Here is a 9115-nt window from a genome sequence, read left to right on the forward strand (position 1 = left end):
TTTACGACCAGGACGAGTGCAAGCAGAGCCTGCTGCAGCCTGGCATTCCTTCAATACAGAATAGATTGAAGGTTCTTTTGAAGTAGACCCCACATACTAAAAACTCAACCCCCCCCCCCCCCCCCCTTACTCAAATCAGTGAACTCTGCCTCTTTGGTGACCTCATTCTTTCAAAAGACCTTGCAGCTGCTCCTTCCTCACAGAACAGCAACTTCTTTTCAATACTGGTGGCCGTTCACTCCAGATTTAAGTAACAGCATGTTTGACCAGGGGTGCACTACTGCACTGCTTATTTACCATTGGTCAAAGAAAACCACTGGCACTATTAGTCAAAGAAAACTCTCATTTATGCATTTTACCATACACAGTTTTGAATACAAAAAGTTTCTCCTCCCCAAACCGATCCAATTCTTCGTTCTTTCAGCCCATATCACAAAAAAAATACTGAAGAGTATTAATTAGTGGAGATTTACGGGCGAGCTCTAAATCCTGAGCGGATGTGAGATTCCTCCACTTTTAAGCACATCAGCCATTTCTTTGAAGACTCTTTAAGCGCTGCACATTAAACTATTATCCAGCAACCCGACTCACCTCCGAACAGTCCGCCCGGCGACTTGAAAGAGATACCGCTGCTGTCTTAGTGCGATATGAAAAGGCTCAGTATTTAAGAGCCTTTGTGAAAACGAGTTTTCTTGTTCCTCATGAGCCCACTAAAGATTTCCTATAATAAATAAATACATAAATAAAATAAGGACTTTTTGCCATTTGGCCAATCACATAAACCACAAAAAGTCAACAATATGATTTCATATAATAATAATAATAATAATAATAATATCTGTACATCCAAATGATAATTTTACATACTATATTTTAAATATATATTAGAACGTTAAATACCAACACATAACCCCCCAATTTCTTAATTTCCTACACAGGAGTGAAAAAAGTATATCTATGTGGCTTGCTGCCCAGAAACCTTTTTTTTTCATCTTTTTTTTTTTCTTCTTCTTTTTCTGCCCAGAAACCTATTTAATCCAGATATCAAAGTGATAGTTTCAGAAAATTAAGGTTAGGCAAAGCTTTACATGACTAAACGTACAATATTTAAAAGCATTTAACAACAAAGAGCTTAAGACATTTAAGAACTAACTTCATCTTTTCCAGTGTGATAAGAAACATAGCTACACCTTCATAGGAATCTAAACACATTTCCTGCGAGATATCAAAAGCACCAACGTAGCTAGCTATCCATCAACCTAGCCAAGCTAATATCCAGTAAGTACTCAGCTGTCTTGCTAATAAGAAAAATGTACAAACCTGGTTATCTAGCTTGTTACCCAGCAACAGGCAGTGTCTATGCTAGTTACCCAACAACCTATCTAAGCTGATTTTCTTGTGGTACAGGAAGAACCAAGCAAGCTATCCTGCTAGCTTTCTGGGACTCTCAATACATTTCCTGCAAGGTAACAAAATCTATCAACCTGTTGAAGCTAATATCCAGTAAGTCCTCAGCTAACTGTGCAAAGTACAAACCTAGCTATCTAGCTTGTTGCCAAATAACATATGAGCAACCTATCTAAGATTATTTTCTTGCAGCTAGGCTACTAGCTGTACTCGGGATATAACTGCAATAGCCCAAAAGACAGTTTAGTTTTCTTCAGCCATCATATGTTCACACCTTTTAAGCGAAGCGATTATCATCCCTTCTGGATGGGAATCAAAGGAGCTCCTGAGAGACATTCTGGCCTTGCTTGAATCCTCACACTTCATCTGCACAGTTCCGACACTGAGACCCAATCGAGTCTGGACCGGCAAGTGATGACAACACTTTGTCACTCCCGCAGTGTTGCTCCAATCCGTGTGGTTAGAAAGGATGACTAAAGATGACTTATTAGGCGATAGAGGAGAAAGTTGGTAGAAATTATGAAGACTCTTAGGGATGGATGATTCCTGGCCGACAGGCAGGACTTTCCACACAAGAAGAATTGCCTTTTGTCGGAGCTTTGTTTTGTATTGAAAAGGTTAGTCTTTGTCACATTGAGAAGTGGCCTGCTCATTGCTATCAGTAAGAAGACTGATTACGCTCTCCATCTCCCAACCACAGCTACATATCTGCCCATCCCGGTCACTGACCACTTCCTTTTGTGGCCACCACAAAGGATCTTTGATCACCAGTGAAATTAGTTACTCAGACAATAGTCTTCATTCACACATGAGCGCCAATATCGCTGGAATGGGGGAGCAGCAGCAGCAGCCTCCGCCGCCGCATTCCCCCAGCAGTCTTTAATTAGAAGTGATGCTGGACAGATCATATCATAACCATTAGTGATGCCCTGATAACACGGCACCTAAAAGCAGCTTTGTCTGAGATGGGTCCGACGAGCCCATCGGGGCCCCTCAGGCCGCCAGCCTGACCTCAGCCATCTTGCTTTGACATCGGATGCCGGATATGGTGCCGTATAACACCCCCCCCCCCCCCCAGGATAAATTGGCTGATAGAAACAAGAAATAAGGGAGTGTGGCCTTTGAAATCCTTTGTTTTTGTCAACAGGAGCCCTGGATCTCACCACAACTCCCCATGGGCGTATATTATGGGACTGGTGATGATTGGACCCACCATTGATTTGTTTCACCCTGATGCAGGTACATGCTCTTTTTGCTCTAAAAAACAGAGATGCATTGCACTTTGAAAATGTCAATATCACAGTGTATCAGTTTGTTGTCTGTTTGGATACAGTATTCATCAGTGGTGGCTGGTGGAATTTTTGGCAGGGTGGGGGTGCTATTAAAAAAAACTAAAGGGACATTAGGCTACCTGTAACAAACAGCCTTGACCAAATTAACCCCCGCGGAACAACATACGTTCCGTTATACATGTGAATTTATATTGCACATGTTCGTCCGACTACTTCATTTTTTTGCTCGACATAGTTTGTATGAAAGGATTAATTAGAAATCACACGACGTACCATCACGCGGCCGTAAGTCGACTACTGAGTGCAACAAATTCCCTGCAGCACAGATAGGCCGAGCAATGTGGCCAAGTGGGGCGTATAATAACGAATCGTTTGATTCTGTGCGTCTTGACTTCCGCCAATGACTCACCGAGTGCCAGTGGTTCAATCGAACCCAGGTTAGGAACCACTGGTTTAGATGCTTGGTTTGGGTCCCAAACCACGGGCTTTTTAACTGGCATCGACCTGACACTAGCATTTTAATATGGTTAGCAATGTCACTAGAACAGCTTTTTAAAATTGAAAATCACTTTTAAATTGCACCAGATTAGTTTGACTTTGTAGGTTTAATTTTATTGTGATTGGATCGATGTGGATAATATCTTAACTCAAATAGCCACATTAATAAAAAAATAAATACAAATAAAAAGCTTTGTACTACAATTTGAAAGCAAAACTATCTCTATAAAAGCTAAACAAGCGCAATGCCAGCTGCAGACATAATAAAATATTGAAATGGTGAAAGGTCCCAAAGTTAGAAAAAAATATAACATTGAATTTGGAGTTATTGTACAAATTATGACATGAATCAATCTTACAGTTCACATTTTTCATTGCCATAAAAATTATTCCATTAAATAGTGTGCCGGAACAAAAACAACAACAAAAAAGCTTCTTCTATGGTAAATCTCTATTCAGTGGCACACAGCTAATACCGTCAATGATGATGAGCTCAAGGTCATCACAAGGCAATTTTTTTACATTCTTTTTTTTTTTTTTTTGACAGCGTTGGCTGTAGCTGGCCCTCATCAGCAGTCGTCCTGCCTATTCAACGTGTTCAATTGAATTACTCGCCGGGAGAGTCAATGAGAGAGCTTTGCAGTCGCCTGTTCAGCCAAGCAAATCAGTGAATACACATTCAGGGCCACTTCGCCCTTATTTTGCGGCTTGTCGTGGAGAAAAAAGAGCACTGGTGGATATGCACTCAAACAGAACATTCGGTACATCTGCACAATCTTCGAAGATTAGCTTTATAGTACTGGAGCCTTATCAAACAGTGCGTAGGATTCGAACTAAAAGTGTAACAAATAATCACACCTATCAAACCATGCATATTCACGCCTTTAGGAAATCTAAAGTCCTAGTCCACGAAAAGTGGATCAGTCCCATATCTTGCCCTGACACAAATATAATAAGCATTGCTGACCAGGCTATGTGATGAGTGAATCATATCCTCGGAGAGGAAATTAAAAAAGAAAAAGCATAGCTTCAACAGCATACTGTATCATCTATAATATATTACTGCTCTCTGTGCATGTCATAAATAAGAAGACCTTTTGTGTTTTGGTGCTACTGTTTTGGTTAACAATAGAGTTCAAACAAGCTCGCCCACTATTTGCAGGGATTTATTAGTGAAAATCTGTGTATAATTGACGTCTATTAAAAGGCACTGGGAGTAAGAAAAATCTTTGAAAACTTTGAAACTCAAAAAGAATTAGCTTCTCCCACTGAACACTGAATCAGTGGAGGTTGGCGTTTGTGGATCTCACTCTGCTTCATCTATCCTTCCTTCCTTCATTTAGTCCTTCCTCTGGTCTCTTGATGTCTCTCTAATCCTGTAGGAATTCAGATGTATCTGGGGTTGGTGAATGATTCTGGATTTTTAATTGTGTGGATGGAGGGTCATGCCTGGTTGGTGTTGGATTTCACTTTGCTTCATCTTTTCCTTCCTTTGATCTTTCCTCCGGTCTCCTGACAACTTCAAGACTCTGATGGAACTCTGAAGTATCCGGTTTGGGTGAAGGGTTTCAGGTGAAATAGACACATGCAAGCACTTGCCTCACTTGTTGGAACGCGCACGCACGCACACAAAAAAAGATAGCGAAAAAAAGAAACATCTTTTAAAAAAACACACTGATAAACATTTAATAAGCATTTTTCACACACAAAAAAACTAAACAAAAATAAATAGAAATATAGAAAAAATATGCAAATTGACAGATGCCGAACCCACAAGTGTGTAGCGGTCCACTGTAATGTCCGTTTTGTGATAACATAAGAGACATAACATAACAGAAGTCTAGTGACTGACGTTTTCGTTGCCGTTTATTTGAGGGGATGTCTGTTTTAAGTGCACCCAATTAGGAATTATATAATAAATACATATTTAAATATCAATCTTTAGAATTAGCAGAATTGCTTAACCTAATGATGCCCCCCCCCCCCCACCCCCCCAAAAAGAATAATTAAAGATGTGTGTCCTTGGTGACCAGGTGAAGCATTTTTTTTCTTTTATCATCATCCTCATTGTTTCCATACATCTATACAACGCAGTATTCTTCTGTTCCACGCATCTATCACAGTACATGGGTGCTGGTTTGCGCTTGCCTCATTATGGGAAGAAAACTAGGCAACGCATAGGGTTGGTTAATAAGTGACAAATTGTATTTTCCGTCTGACAGAGGAAACAAAGAGTTGATATAGACAGCTGCAAGATGAAAGGAAAACAGTGTGGATGCATAAAAGAAGAAGGAAAAAAAACACACCAACGTCCCTGTCATGAATGTCAGCTTATTACTTTGTCTGTGATGTTCCATTGTTACACAACACGGGAGCTTTTTGGGAACAAAACATCCGATGCGTATTTGGTAGGCGTCGCGACTTATCCTGACAAGAGTTACTCAGAGAGACCAATATCTGCTTCACATCTTTAATTCATATGCTTCATTATTTGAACAGCCAAAGTAGAAGAATGTGATTTCAACCATCACAGACCTCATATTTGATCATATATTCAAAACAAGCAGGGTTCTCAGTAGGACAACATTTTAAAACTGTGAAAAATGGCGACTATTATGATACTGATGCTGTATTCCAAGACTGCTTAAATATCTCTCTAGGCACTTTTAAGTTTCCAGTCAAATGTAAACAATAAACATGGCCATCGGTGTGCTCAGCTATCATTTGTTTTGTTTATAAAGCAGCCTTATTATTTTTTCCGCACATTTTTTTACCTTTAGGGGATCGAATAACAGCATGTGTACATGTTTGAATATTATAGCAACAACATGGGCCCTATTTTGGTACTAATTCTAGCACAAACTGCATCCAAACTGTGCGGATGGGTGGACTTTTCTTTTTTTTTTGTTGGTATTTTTACTAGATCTGTGCAGGTAGAAGGGGGCATTTATATTGCCAGCTTTATTTAACATCCAGTGGAAGTGGCTCCCTTCATTCCCTTTAAATTCAATGTAGAGCCACCCACTCATAGTTATGCTGCAGTCAGGGGGTGCTATTAAAAAAATATTTGAAGATCATAATAATAATTTGTTAAATTGACTTAATTTCTACAATGATTCAGAGTGATTTTCTCACACTGTTATATGTATTAGGCATAGACTTATCGGCCGGACCGATAATTGAGCATTTTGACGAATATCGGCATCTGCCATTTTTGAGGTCGATAATAGATCAATTTAAAACTATTTTAATTTCAGGAAACTATTAATTGAAATTTTCTGTTAATGTGATAGAAGGTGCTACTGACCCTTGGAACTTTCTGCACATTCTGCTTTTGTTTGAAATTAAGACTAAGCGTTGGGAAACTATATTTACTGTAGAAACCAATGGGGAGCTATATACAGGTACTTGATTAAGATTTTATTAAACTATTTACAACATGCTAATGACCCTGGGAACTCCCTCAACTTTTTGTTAGAATTTGAAAACAAACATGTCTGTTGACTAAGAAAGGGAAAAAAACTCCAATATTTAGCAAATCTTAAACAACATTTAAACATGAACATTCGTTTGAAAAAATCAGCAAAGAGTTGTATTTTTTTCTTTTGACGCCAATATTTTCCTTTTTAGTGAAAATGAATATCGGCCCCAAATATTGGTTATCAGCCTAATTGGTATCGGCTCTGAAAAAAAGCATCGGTCCATCTCTAATATTTATGAATGAAATGTGATGACCCTTGTACTTCGATCAAATCCACCAAATTCGCGTTACACCACCTGCGCCACAAATTAGACCTGCTTTTATTGGTCTAAATTCTGTGTGTGCCAGGAGCGCCTAATAGAAAACACCCTCTGTTAACAAAGCACACCGCGGTCTGCCAAATTCCCCAAAACAGTAAACTAGACTTGCCCTGCTACAAAAATGAAGACGTCCAGACATAGCGAGAAAATTATAACACGTGGGGTTGCTGGCAATAAACATGCATTTACAGTAAGGACCTGTCCTGTAACCTTAGTTTGACCATTTGGGGTAGGGTAGCGTAAAAACTTGTAGGCCTTACAATGGAGCAAATGAAATGAGATGTATAGCTAGTAATGGCTTGACCATTGGCCTACACGTCCCTCAGTAGCATACATTATACACTCCACAAAGGAACTATGAGTTGAAATGATCCCATCTAAAGATAGCATTCTCCAAAGTGAAGTGATGTAACAAAACAAAAACAAAAACACTAAATGCAAACATTATCATATTTGCATGTAAAATCAAACCATACAACAGTTCTGTAAATAACTGCCATTGTAGTCTTTAGAAGAGGCTGTGACAAAGAAAAAGAGTGTTGAATAGGTTTCACTCCTCTGCGCAGAAGAATAAGAGATTACGCTATGCAGAAACTAGAGCAGCGTGTGCGTTGAAAGCGTGCAACTTATTGTTCTCTATGTTATTTAAATCACTGAACAAAAGTGAATGGATTGCCCGGAGCTTTGCTTCAACTACAGGTGTTTGTATGTGTGTGTTTGTGTGTGTGTGTGTGTGTGTGTATGCTTCGAGTGCAGCTGGTGGAAGAAATTGGACATGCTTGTTGTTTCGCCTAACTTGTCCAAATCGTACAAGACAGTTTTGTTTTGTTTTGTTTTCCACGACACAAAAGGGAAATCATGGAATTGTGTTGTGAGGGAACAACTTCACTCCGGCCACGGTGGCTTAAAGCTGCATCAGCACAAATGCATCTTCACGAGCTCACTTGTAGGCGGTTTATGTAATTTGTTACAAGACATAGCACAGTATTGCGTCTGTATCCTCCTGCTGAGTATTGTGTTGTTTAAATATTTTAGTCTGGTATAAAATGGCTATTTTGGGCATAAAATGGATAAAGTTGGGGGGCGGCAGTAGCTCAGTCTGTGAGGGAGGGTTGAAGGTTTGAATTCTGCTCCCATCACATTATTCTAAATGACGATGGCCCAGCTACGCTGGAGCGATGCGATTCACGCCAATTACGATGTAACGTGATTTAAGTCATTTAAGATTTAATCCAGTCTGGCATAATGCAGAATGCAACGATGAGCTTTGAAACAGACATATTGTAAAAAATCTTCCACAATTTATAAAGGTATCTTAATATAATGTATGTGTCATGCCAAGGATCAACATTCTTTTTATACTCATCACACTTTTTTTTTTTTTTAAGGAGAGTAAAAAATAAATAACAGATATCATGTAGTTGCGCAAGTGAGCAGACGTGTCTGTTAAAAATTAACCAATCACATTCAAACTCATGTTAAATGAGAGTGAGCAAACATCTTCTACCATTCCAAGTGCCTCTGATTAACTCCTGATGAATTTCAGCTGTTCTAGTAGGCTTTTCCTGATATTATTTTCGCTTTCTAGTACAAACATTAAGGTTTTATGCTATTATCTTGAACTGTTCATAATTCCGTTCCAGCTTTACACCAAACAGTTTTGGGAATTATGGCCCCCCAAAAAAGATTGAACTCATCTGACGAGAGCAAATTTTTTCACGTGACAGAGAGATTTTGTTGTGGTCCAAGGCTGGCAAAAATGGTTCAAAAGATAAGTTGGTGAGTAATATCAATAACTACTATAGCTTCACATATATTTCAGTCTGATTTTTGTAGGTCTGAGTGTCGGGAGACCGGGGTAAGTTGTCACATTGCAATTTTCTTCTCCACCAGGGGGTGCAATGAAAAAGTGGAATACTAGTTTTCTTTGTATAAATGGTCAGGGGTTTTGTACTGTCTGAGAAGAGAAAAACACATTGTGAGCTCAGTTGAGGACCAGTTATCTGTTATGCACAACCCAAAGTAAAATTTCCATATAATTTGGAACAGGCGTCGTACATAGACAATTTCTAGCAGTAAATTGTGTGGACTTGATTCAAGCATCTTGTCATGCCTCC

At 39.1% G+C, this 9115-nt stretch overlaps 1 long non-coding RNA gene across 1 annotated transcript; it reads left to right on the forward strand.

Annotated features, from left to right (window-relative positions):
- The first annotated feature begins 1411 nt into the window (after nucleotides 1-1411).
- Nucleotides 1412-4156, forward strand: LOC147168571 (uncharacterized). The gene is made up of 3 exons (XR_015096049.1): nucleotides 1412-1466; nucleotides 2555-2646; nucleotides 3745-4156. It is a non-coding gene; the product is annotated as an uncharacterized LOC147168571 (long non-coding RNA).
- Nucleotides 4157-9115: the final 4959 nt, after the last annotated feature.

The sequence above is a fragment of the Leptonotus elevatus genome, chromosome 9 (assembly GCF_054856555.1).
Source record: "Leptonotus elevatus isolate MCC_2025b chromosome 9, RoL_Lele_1.0, whole genome shotgun sequence".
Taxonomy (NCBI): domain Eukaryota; kingdom Metazoa; phylum Chordata; class Actinopteri; order Syngnathiformes; family Syngnathidae; genus Leptonotus; species Leptonotus elevatus.